This window comes from Saccoglossus kowalevskii, chromosome 15 (assembly GCF_978046115.1).
Source record: "Saccoglossus kowalevskii chromosome 15, keSacKowa6.1, whole genome shotgun sequence".
Classification (NCBI taxonomy): Eukaryota; Metazoa; Hemichordata; class Enteropneusta; family Harrimaniidae; genus Saccoglossus; species Saccoglossus kowalevskii.
Window position 1 is genome coordinate 7,418,987 of NC_140655.1, and position 13,246 is coordinate 7,432,232.

The 13,246-nt window shown below is 37.4% G+C and overlaps 1 long non-coding RNA gene across 1 annotated transcript in view; it reads right to left on the reverse strand.

Moving 5' to 3' along the window:
- Positions 1-7,536: 7,536 nt before the first annotated feature.
- Positions 7,537-13,246, reverse strand: part of LOC144345875 (uncharacterized) — a 28,583-nt gene continuing 22,873 nt past the window's right edge. The window contains exon 2 of the long non-coding RNA XR_013419415.2: positions 7,537-7,785. This is a non-coding gene — a long non-coding RNA (uncharacterized LOC144345875). The remainder of the gene's footprint in view (positions 7,786-13,246) is intronic.

Below are 13,246 nucleotides of genomic sequence, written 5' to 3' on the forward strand. Positions count from 1 at the left end.
ACGTACTGCACAGTCATTTTCGACGGCAAGTTTAAACTGTGTTTAGAGACTTGTGAGTTTTCGTTGGAGAGTATGTTTCTTTTGCTTGCTTTAATGGGTGACTTCAACCATGGAGCTAATAAATTGTGTTTAGCTCCATGCTTCAACACAACACAACTCAATGTCTGTGCTCCAATTTCTTTTTGAGCTTATTTGTGTACTGCTGTCAATTTCCCAAGCTCAAGTTGAAGCTCAGGTTGACTCTTAGCAAGCTGAGGCTGAAGCTCAAGATTGTCATTACATACTTCCAGGCCATATGTTAACGTTGTCGTCTATGAAGTTTCAATTAGTGATATGAGCCCTTTATTAGTAACAAGGGAACCATGATAGCGCTCGAGGCACATCGAGGGCGCTCTCGGAGATGATTTAAAAATAGTCCCAAATGGTTCGTCGTTCATGCATACTTAACTAATAAAATGCGATGACAGGAAAAAAGTTTTCAACTTTCAAAGTTGCACATTTGAGACATTTTGTTGACCACTACTGAAAACTTGGGACCCGCTTGCATGCTATTGACGGAGAAAGATGTGAAAAAATAAGAAAGAAAAAATGTTTAGCAGTAGGGAAAGTGAAGCGTCGAAGGAAGAAATGAATTTGAGGAGATGGGACAGTCAACAGCCTGAGCCGAAAACACCGTAACCTGTGAGTGGATGTGGTGCTGTTTTTAAATCTAAGAGGCGAATGAAAGATCGCATTGAGCGGCACCATGGGAAAACAACAAGCGGGAAGGCGAGGCATAAAGCAATGAAAGAGACTACGGGTGATGAGAGAAATACAGGAAAGCCGACTACATCGTCTCTCAGAGTAGCAGTTGCTGGTGTAGAAATGATGCACGATTATACTATACCCCGAATCCTGAAGTCCCAGGGATGGCTTCAGGGTGGCCCCCAATGTCGGGGGGGGGGGGTAAAGGAAGAAAAAGATGAAGGAAAGTCTGTGATAGCGTCGCCAAAAGTGCGTCCAATAGTCAAATAGATGGGAAAGTATATATAAGTAATGAAGCAAGCGTATGTGAATGCCTGTGAGCGAGGAGAAGTAGAACAGGAACCTGACAATGTGTTGTCATCGTCGGACTCGGAATCAAACTCAGAGGCAACGGAAGGTGTAGAGTATGTTGTGTTGGAGGTTTTAGGGGCGGTCGAATGAAAGTAAAAATTAGGATCCAGTCAAAGAGTGTTTTTGTTGACTCGGAATAGTGTTTTGAACTATATTTATAGTCTGATTTTAACTATATTTATATGACATATATATTTCTATTCTTGTATAACTAAAAGTTTATAAGTAGAGAAACCGCGTGAAGAGTAAACAAAGTTATTATTTATTGTTCAATAGTTATTGTTATTCGGTATTTATTTATTTTTGTTATATCCATGAAATGTAGTATTTGTTCTATTTTGTGACCAGAAACCAAAATGATCTCAAACCAAATTCGTACTGCTGGGCTGCAGACCAGCATAGGGAGATTGGGGGAGAGCGGATAAATTTATAAATAAAATGGCAGTCAGAGTCAACTTGACTGTGACTTTTGTACTTGATTTTGTGTACTATTTCAATTGAGAGAACAAACTTCATATGATAATTTCCACACAAATGTATAACCCATTTGAATTTCCCACGACAATTTATGTTTGTTTAAAATGCTATGAAATCAACCCCGGTGTGTTGAACTCGGGGGGGGGGGGTAATGTGACGTAAATTGTAAGTGGAAAGTACTTGTAAAAAAGAACAAAGCCCTGAATGTGTGAGTGAAAAGCACACACGTTTGGATACTTTCCGACAACCCATTGCACATGTTTATATTTAGACTGGTGATAAAGTAGCTGGATTGGAGTGTCAGCAGAATTTGATATATATGCATCATATTTCCCCTATGACATAATGGTATGTCTAAGATAGTGGTGTAGTGATTGTGAAATACCTTTTAATGTCCAGCCTTGTTGGCAATGAAAATAAATATGACATCATTGACCCGAGTCTCTTACGTTAAGTTGGTAGAGCTTGGATAAAAAGAGGTCTATCCTACTACCAAAATTGGCATTCTTGATACTCTGATTTGTTCGTTATTTTGAGATAGCCAATCATTTCGTTAGATACATTTTATTATTTGCATGGCCATAAATTAGCTAAAGTATTTAAGTTGAGACATAAGGGAAAACCTTTAGTCAGGAATGTGACCTGATTTGATCCTGTAACATCCTGAGACGCTGATTCCTGACTCCAGTGAGCTGTACCCTATACTGCGGTACACATGCAGACGTGCTGTGCATCCATGCTGACCAACAGGAACCACTGAAGTTCACTGTCTGAATGCTCCCGTGGTACCGGTGCTACTAGCAGTATACAGCATTGCAGTATACTGGACACAGAGCACGAGTTGAAATTGTAGTGCAGCTGCTTTGGCAGTGTGCCAGATACGAAGGAACGCAACCAAGTACATTGCTGTTCACCGGAGAGTGGAGTGTTCCCTGCAGCATTGATCAAGTCTCTCAATTTTATTTGTGTGGTATATACCCCACTCCTGCTGGTTCCAGTAACCAGCATCCCTAATATTTGTTTATTGAAGTACAGGAAACCGTATATATTGTGTTGTTTTGATATGTTACAATCGTTACTGGTATAGTCCTTTCTCTCCACAGCCTCAGTTATGGTGATATATATTCACCAAACGATCCCCACCCCGTGACAGTGGAAAGAGGGAGGAGACTTATAAGATAAGCACGCTACCAGAGACAAAGAGTATTAGACCGGCAATAAAGACAAGCATCCCGCTCCTGGATACGGCGTAGCCCCACAAAGGCCCCCTGCCTTTAACGTCACAATATCAAAGAACCTAGCAACCCGGATTATTTACGCTGTCTATGAAACTGGGATCCATTCGGACCACTCCCTCGTTAAAGTCAAAATCGCGCAGGGCATTCGCAGACCAACAAGCCCGATCTGGTGCCTCAACATTCAGCTTCTTGAAGACTAAAACTATTGCGAATTCATCAAAATTTTATGGGAACAATGGCGACATGAAAAGAACAATTCACGTCTATCCAAACCTGGTGGAACATCGTCCTTTGAAAAAAAACTTATTACACTTGAAAATTGTAATGAAATAAACAACAATACGCGAACAACCATCACGGAAAAAAGTCGTTTTTGGACAAACTAATTAAATCGCAGTTACAGGGCGCCATCGTGTGATCACGTTTTAAACAACTTAATGAAAGCGATGCAGCAAACACATACGTTCTTAACCTTGAAAAATATAAGGGCACTAACAAATCATTGTCACAGCTTGAATCAACTAATGGAACCATTGCCGACGATCCAGCTGAAATAAGAAACATAACAAAGTCTTGCTACACAAAACTGTATACACCCGAGACAAATTTGCGAATCATCTCAGCAAGGACTTTTACAAGATTAGTAGCAACGAGAGAGACACCATTGGCAATCCGTTTTCTTATGACGAGCTAACAACTGCAGTAAAGAACCTTAATAACAATACGTCACCAGGCATTGATGGATTACTAGCCGAGTTTTTTAAACAATTTTGGCCAATTATTGGACACGACTATCATCATGTCTTCACGGCTGTTATAGATCAAGGCAAACTACCGCTTTCCTGTCGGCGTGCTCTGCTGACCCTCATACCAAAAAAGGCAACAATAATTTGATAAAAAAACTAGAGACCCATCTCCCTACTCTGTACTGATTACAAACTTCTCACTAAACACTTTCAATCCGTCTTCGTATCGTCTTAAATGAAATCCTTCACGTCGATCATAGCTACTCAGTCCTTGGAAGAAATCCTTCGGATAATATTAACCTCGTTCGCGAAGCCGTTTTTTATGCAAATCAGCACAATATCCCGCTTGCTGTAGTCTCACTGGACCATGAAAAAGCGTTCGATCGCATCCACCCCAGCACCCATTTAACGTGTTACGAGCCTTTGGTTTTGGAGATATATTCATAAAGTATATCACCACTATTTACACTGCTTCAGAATGTATAATTAATGTCAACCAGTCACTTACCTCCCCCCCCCCTCAAATTAGAACGCGGTATGCTCCCTTTCCGGTCAACTATATACCATATGCATTTCTTCTAAACAGGAAGTAGTTTTTTACTCAAGCTTAGCTTCTATATTGCTGCATAGCATCTCTATATCAAACACTTTCAGAAAGCTATAAACAAAGATTTCAGATCAGTTACATGGCTTGGCCGCAATCTTTTAGGCAAAATTGACCTACAGTTTGGACATTTGTTTCTCATAGATGATTCACGCAATTAACTGCTGATTTTGTATATGACATGTTAGGTCATTTCTGCATACGTCAAAAATGATATATTTTCGATAAGTCACGTGGTTTGGCCGCCATCTTAGATTTTAGGAAAAACTGACAGGTTTAGGCATTTGTTTACCAAAGGTGCATCCGCAGATCAACTAAATAAATATGTGTGTGATATGTCTTTTCATAGCTGCATATGAGAAAAATAATATATTTTCGGTCAGTCACGTGGTTTGACCGCCATCTTGGAATTTAGGCAAAATTGACAAAAAGTTTAAGCATTTGTTTCTCAAAGGTGCATCTACCAATCAACTAAATAAATGTGAATATGACATGGCTGGTCATAGTTTCATATGGAAAAAAATAATAAAATTTTGATCGTTTAGGTGGTTTGGCTGCCATCTTGGATTTTGTGAAAAAAAAATTGGGAATTACATATGTTATATTGGTCCGATTGGGGTAAAATTTTAAATGTGGTTTCTATTCTTGGCATACATTATTTCATCTGAGTGGCAAATGTCTAGGTCATTTGACTGGGTGTCCATGGGGTGGTGGCTTCTAAACTCATTAATATGCATAACCGTTATATCTCACGCACTGTTGCAGTTAGAAAAATGAAACCAGTGGTATTATGATGATGTTGAACAAGAGATCTGACTAAAATAACAAATGGACATATATGGTCACGTGAACTCATTAATATGCATAACTGTCATATCTGAAACACTATTGCAGAACGGGACATTCAACTAGTTCCATATAGGAGACACCAAACAAAGGATGTAACTAACATAAGAAATTATCATTTATGATCATGTAACCATATTAATATGCATAATCATGTGGCTCATTATATATTCTGAAAACCATATCTCGATAATCAAGCCTGTTAAATAGATGGATCATTTAAACTCCCTTCATGGCAATCAGCTGACCACATTAATTATGGATTTTGTCTGATAACTTGGGCCCCGTGATGCCGCTTACGGCTTTAATTATCGTTCATTTTTTTCTTCTTTCATCTTCTTTCTTTTTTCCGTAACTTTTTCGTCAAGCTGTTTGAGAAAACCCCTGAACAGCCTGATAATGGTCTGAAAATGATCTATACTGATAGTCCCTAATGCGAACTGGTGCACCTAACTTTCAGAATTGTCATTGGTCATTTGGTTCGTCAGCCATATTGTATATAATTAAACTGGAACTGGCTATTTGACCCGGTACTGAGGATCTAGGTGTTTTTTTACAGTATATAGAACAACTCATGTATAATAGATATCTGCAATAAAAACTTTAGCCGTCACGTGACCTTTTCCGCCATCTTTTTTTCTCCAAAAAACGGTAAAAACACATTTAAATCTTCTTCTTCACAACAACAAGGTAAAATGCTCCAATTTATGACATTTTATAATTTACATATGATGCACACTTGTGTTTGAACAAATTGTTTTGGTTTTTGGTTTTCTTCTAAACAGAAAGTAGTTTTTTACTTATGCCACATTTTTTCTGCCTACGGTTCCGCTAATTTGTTTTAAACAGACAGTTAAAGTGAGATATTTCTTTTTATTGTGCGCCGATGTGCGCTCGTGAAAATTATGTTTTAATTTCTAATAGCGTTATCATTTTTTACGTTTCCACTGTCTGTTTAGACGATGTCAAACTTGGCTAAAAGCTTTTGTTTTTACATGGAGGTAACATAGGTGTTTTTAATTATGATTGGTTGGTGTGGATGGATTATTTTTCAGGTCATTCAGTGTAGAGCGAGAAAATGTACAATTCATGACGATATTTTAGCAACTTTATTTTTTTAAATTGTTTATTTTTTAAACACAAGTTTTTGTCAACCATGACCAATTTTATTAATTTTAACATCGTTACAGTTGATTTCAACATGGATATCTATTTTTACCATAGTCTTTTCGATGACCAACTATGTTTTAGAGTAAATTTATTACTTTTGTAAGCAACAAGGCAAAACACCATGTACTTTACAATTGTATATTTTGTTTCACAGTATTTATATTATTTATGATAACTGCTTTACTTTGTTTCCCTGTTTCATTGTGTAATTATATTTTTATTTTATTTTCAGATTATGGATCCTCGAATATTCACCAATTTAACCAACAGAAGATTAATCTCGTTATAAGATTAAGTCAATGAAGCGGTCAATATCTAATGAGCAAATAAACTATAACTATCATAGAACAGGCGTCCTCTCTCCTTCCCTTTCTAGCTCCATGGTAATACCAAGCAAAAAAACATTGTCACTCCCAAATGCCTACCAACCTGCATCTATACCTTAACATCTACGTACAACGCACTCGTAGAGATTACGCGCTTGTTGGAGAGCTGGTATCATGAACGCTTATCAAATTATTAATAGAAACAATGACTTTGTTAATTCTAGTTGGTGTTTAGCCCTAGCCTAGCATCCATCGGTAAACTACTTATGATTCAAAAACTAGTTCGGTTATCATGTTTTGGGACTTTCAAATAACCAATCACATTCAGCAAAGTTTTATAACATTCTGTCAAAAATGCGTTAGCCGAACTAATCGTAAAGTCATCGCGACGGAGCGCTTATCTTTCATCAAAATAACGCATATATGACTTTTATACAAAATATTGGTTTCGGGGATGGTGTATCCTCGATTGCGTGACATTCAGGTACCAACACACAAGGAACTGTTATTGTTGATACTATTCGTATCAAAACCACGTTTCTTTCAGACCACACTGTGAAGAAATGTTTTTAAAATTTGAATGCTTATCGTTGCCACGAGCTGTCATGATTTGCTCGTTCGTTTATCACCACGCTTTCCTCGGCGCCGGAAAGCCACATAGACTCCCATGGCTAAATTGAGAGGTCCGCGGTCTACAATTCAACTTGAAGTGTGTACATCTATGATATCATTGACAACGGATATTTCTGTATAATTAAATACTGGCGAGAAATAACATAAATCTGTTTTATTTTATTAGATTTTTTTTGGATTTTTTTTTACCCTAGTGGAATGAGTTTTGAAACAAACAGCAATTATTCTTGGCTTATGTACGATTGTTTTATGATCGTCGAAGATGCTGTAACCTACGATGCCATAGACCCTCCGTGTTTGATGCTAAGACTGAATTAACTTCCCGTCAAATTCCTAACTACAGTTGCGCCGTCACGCCGTATTGGGCATATATGTGAATCACCGTATTAGTTGTCGCTCACCTGTTGTATAGTTTATTACCTCCGTCTTCGTTCTCTTCTGTGAGGAAATCGGTTATCCGCTCAACATTTGAATTGTCTTCCCCTGCAAGCCCCTCTTCGCCCATAAACGGCGTGCTGTCGACAGTTTGCGGAGAGCTATCCATTTATAAAATTGTCGAATTCAACTGTTACACACAACTCGAAACAGAATTGACATTCACCGACTTCAGTGAAAACAGCCTAACACGCTGTGTTCTATAATAGAGTAATCTATAACAAAATATATGTATGGTACCAATGAATAAGTGGCAATACATATACATATCACTCAACATACATCGCGTACTATCCTGGTTGGATGGGTTATTTGGAAACTAAGTCATCAGCATTGGAACTCAGTGACCATAAAATATCTTGTATTATAATCCCTGGCAAAAGCTGCATTTTGTGCTACAGAATACCCATCATGCATCGGACGAGGTCAACATACCCTGGGTGACGAAATCATGTCAGAATATACGTAGTTGAATAAATATGCCAAATGTAAAGCGTCATTCAGGGGCATTCAAAACCTCACACCCATATATAATGTCAAAATCCCAAATTGTGCTCGAAATGTGAAAACATACAGCTGCTTACACGTGGTCGTGGTCAAGGTGTGTGTGTGCTATATTTACTATATGCGCTGGATTATCTTATTAAGGGTCAAGTATTATGGATATGGTCGAACTCAATTAATCCGAACGAGATTCAGAAATCATGGTTTTGTGTGGGGGTGTATTATCGACGTACAGTGATTTAGTCATTGATTTTGTGTCGCTTTCACAGTTAGAAAATATATATACTTATATATGTTTTTTATCCAGTAACGTACATTTCAGCTATATCAAAACGCATGTCTTATTGTTTTAATTGGTTTCATGTTGATGCCTTCGTTGAATGCCGGACAGAAATCTTGTAATAAGCTTGAAGCATAATAACTGTTTTAGTTAATCACCAGTTTGCTATCACGGTAACGTACGATTCAGTAACGTACATGTTATTCTCCGCATATTTTGTGTTTAATAGCAAACACAATATATTGCGATATTGTTCTTTTGCAGATTTGTGCTCGTGTTATTTTCTTCAAAAATCTAAATATATGCAGTTGCTATTTGTAGTTAACGTTAGTTCCTGGAGAAAATCCTTACACACATTTATCATATTCAATACAGTATTGGATGTAGACAGTTTCAGTGTTAGACTGGCACAGTCGGGAGATTAATTTTTGTAGTTTAAATAAAATAACAAAAATCGCAAAATGGAGGCGGTAGCGCGAAATCAGCCCGACTAATTTATTCTGCAAGAAATTAATTGCTATTAAATATTCATGAATGCACATATTATATTGAGGAAATAAGTGCATAATGAGGTCAACATGGTAAAGGTCACACTGCAGACCCAACATGGCGGCACGTTGAAATTCGAGTTTGTCGTAGTCGTCGTTTCTAATTCATCACAATGTGTAAAAAAGTAAATCGTACTAGTAGAATTAAAAAAAAAATCGGCTGCTACAATCAGCCGACGTCTTCTCGGTCATAGGTCAGTTGGAAAGACGTTGTGATTGGCTTAGATGATTGTCAATTAGAACACTCATTAACAGAATTACCCGTTGAAAAAATCGAAGGGTTCCTGCAGTGCCGATAGAGGGCTATGCAGGAAAAACCAGTCATGGTGATTTCACAGTCACAGGGGATTTCGTGAATTTTTTATTTTATTTAAACTACAAAAACAAAATAATCGCCCGACTGCGCCAGTCTATTTCAGTGTATGTTATCATACATTTCACATTCCTATCAAAATTATTTTGCAATATCTTAGTAAATAGATTCTGTATGCGAGGAAAACTTTTGTCAAAAATACCATCAGAAATCTCAAATTCTTTAAATACTGCATGCCATCTGCGTAGATATCTATATTTAAATGAAGGCAAGGTCAAACACCAGCGCATGTACACAAATAGTTTTTAGTCCAACTACTATAATAATTTACTCGTTGATCAGATCAGGAATAGAGCATGTATTTGTCGAAATAATTATCAAAACTCCTGGACTAAAGTACATTCCCACAGGCAATACATACATGATATTTGTATTTATTCTCAGTTAAAATAATATACAATTTATATTTATATTTTTTAAAAAAGTCAGCAATTCGAAGTAGTAGTGGGCTTTTCAGTTGAATGTAGAGCCAAGATGTTTTTCCCACACAGTTTCATGGCGTGTTGCAAAATTTATATAGTAATTTTTTCTTGTGAGGAATTTATAAATATCACCTTTTTCTTGTTTATATATTATAGCACAATTTAAAAGGATGTCATTATCATCATCTCGGTAAACAAGTTCAAGAGAGTAGTCGCGATATTTAATACATATGTCGTCAGAAGGAGGAGATTGATTAATAATGGTTATCCACGTTTGGGGTATAGCTTTTCTTATCAAATCTAGAGCTATAGCAAGAACTCGTTTCGAATAGATAGGAACGATTTCGTGGAGTTTGTCAATTTCCAACCAGTTGTTTCCACCATATCGCCGATTTTTGTAATTCCAGACTGGCGGAATGAAAGAGGTCAAGCGGTCTGTTTTGAACTGGATGTAAAACAAGTGGATTAAAGAAAAGTGGTTCCTGGGAAATATCCCGGTATGTGTCTGGTTCTTCCTTTCTAATTGTGTTAATTGATGACCATGCGTTTATGAGACTGTAGTAAAAATCAGGAATAACAGTGTTGAAAACAGGAATATCAATAATAAACAGTTGTTTATTATAATTCAATCCATGAATAGTTTAAAAAAATAATCCGTGAAGGTGAAACATGGATGTTTTGACCCAGAATAAAGGTATCTCTGGATATATTGGAGACGAAAAGCTAGTATGCGAGTATTAAACCATGACCGCCCTCACTCGGTATCATATACACAGAAACTGACGAAACCCATGACGTCCTTGCCAGAAAAGGTTTAGCAGTATAGTTTGCAATTTTTCAACTGTATCCGTTAGTGGACATGAACAAACAAACGAATAAAACAAGTTGGTTGATAACTAAAGTGCGCCCTCTGTAGGACATTGCTTGGGCATAACGTGACCACCATTTCAAATTTTCTTTCAGTTTTTTCAACAATATCTACCCAGTTTTTTAGAAATTAGAAATGTGTTGTCGTTTCTAAGAAAAATGCCCAAGATCTTCAAACCGTCGTTACACCATTAAATACCAAGGGGAAGATCAATACGTTGTTTCCATCTTCCAACCCAAAGGCCTTTTGATTTCCGAAAATTGACACGCGAATTACTCGCATTTTGATACACGCGTAACCATTTGTCCAGCTTGGCAAAATCGTCATTTTGAGTGAGAAATAAGCTCACATCACCCGCATAAGCAGTCGTAATAACACGTTTCCCATTGGAGTTTCGGATGTTAATGCCTCGGATGTCGTTTTCTGTTCTAATTTTATGTAACAGGGGCTCTATTGCGATTGAATATAGTTGACCAGACAATGAACACCCCTGTCGTATCCCGCGTTTGAAATCTATAGGGCTGGTAAGTGAGTATTTGTATAGATCAGCTTAATGTAACTGGTAAACTGATCTCTCCAAAACCAAAGGCTTGGAGGGTGTTAATTAGGTATCCATGGTGAATCCTGTCAAAGGCCCTTTCAAGCCAGACGATACTGAGAGGCAAGTTATTACTGTTGTCAAATCATCAGGTAATATTTGAGAGAGATCAGAAATGTCTGACGCAACAGACTCCCGCTCTTCCACGTCTTCATTTTGTTCAGAAGGGTAGTTGAGTCGCAGCAGATCAAAGGGATCAACTAAGGTAGTAGGAGAGCAAGGGAATGAAGAAAGAAAGGTATTACCCGAAGGTGTTGAAATTGAGGGGGGGTAGTACCCTCTCCTCATCGATGTTTTTATCTTGTTTAGTAGATTTGTCAAGGACGTCATCGAGAACACTTTTAAAAACAGCTGCAGATTCATTTTGAGTTACATCATAATTGCCTGTTTTTTCAGAAACGGCTTTTTTCTATATTAAGGTTATTTGCATAAAAGGCATCTTGACGTGTCGTGACTTCAATAACATCGTTTTGGTTTTTCGCTATGTCGGTTTGTGTTTCGTTTTCATCATTACCTTAGGTTGCTATAGTATTATCGATTTCCATGTTGTTTTCATCGTCGATATTGATTGCTGTTTTCGATTGATCGTTTTCATCACGTTTTTCGTTGTCACCAGTTGTATTAGTTTTGTTTATGTTTTGATCGTTTCTATCGCCACGTGTGCTTGGTCGTTTATTATTATCAGTTAATAAAGTGTCTTGTTCCCTGCAGTTACGCTGTATATGTCCTTTTTTGAGGCATTTATGACATATTATTTCGTCCGTAGACAGGTATATACGGTAAGTTCATCGCACATCATGTATACCTGTGTACGGAATGATTTCACATGTCGTAAACGTGGGTTTTTACAGCCGAGTGGAATGACTCTAATTGAGCTAACCACTCGACCACATTTTTTCAATTCGCCTTCAATGATATAGTCCGGTATGAAAGGTGGTACACCAGATAAAATTATCTTTGTTGCTGGTTTAACCAATGGTTCAATCTCATGCATGCATACACGCCTTTTCAACAGATGCTAGCGAGTCCAGAAAGCACAAAACCATTCCATTTGCTCGAGACGCAGCAACAATATTTTGAGCATCAACAATTTCGATTATACTTGAAACATATGCTTCTATGACTGACATAATGCCGTATTTACGAGTCACGCACTGAAAAAGGCTGCCACGTTGGCTCGCCGTGATGGCAGCCATCTTGGTTTGGCTGCTGGCGAGACTCAGTGACAACAAAAAAGTAAAACCAACCAAAAAGTGACAGAATTATGTCAAAAAGAACAACAAAGTTTACACAAGTAATCACGATACCTTTACGGATCTTATTCAAACAAAAATGAAACTCAGTGAAGATACTTCAGGCAAAACAAAACACGTGAATTTGTAGGAGATCAGTCGAACAGCGGGCATATGGAAATACATACATAATAACCTAATAATTGATCATCAATGATGGCTTTATCAGCACATTATCTTTTAAGAAGATGAATATTAATATCGGCAATTACGTAACAAAACATTAAAGAAAAACTATTGTTTCACTCAAAATCAGTCTATTACAAAAGTAGGAAAATAATTGTTGTTCTGAACATGGCACGACACTAGTAAAGCAAGTGAAAGGTAGGGACTAGACCGAGACCCTAGCTTAGTAATAAATGTGATATGGAATGTACATGAACTGCAAAACTAAACTGCATTCATGGTTTTATGAAGTATATTCCCAAATTTAATGTTTCACTTTGAAACATGGAGTAAGAAAGACTGTGATTTTGACTACGGTATTACAGGTTACAAGTTATTTGGTTCAGAGGGCAAAACCAATCCAATTGCGCGCAAATATCGTATTATATTGCTCGAAAACAAGCTTATTGGCGTCTTAACCAAATCGTCCGCTGGTGATCTGAATACCCGAACGAGTAAAGAATTTAACTACATCATTATTAGTTAAATAACACGTGTTGTAACTTTTAAAACAAAGTACCGAGTGTACAAGGTCAAAACTACCCACAAATGGCACGGATCAGTCAAATGGCCGTTACTGAATACTCGACTGGTACATCTACAAAGTTTTAATACTGTTTGCAGGT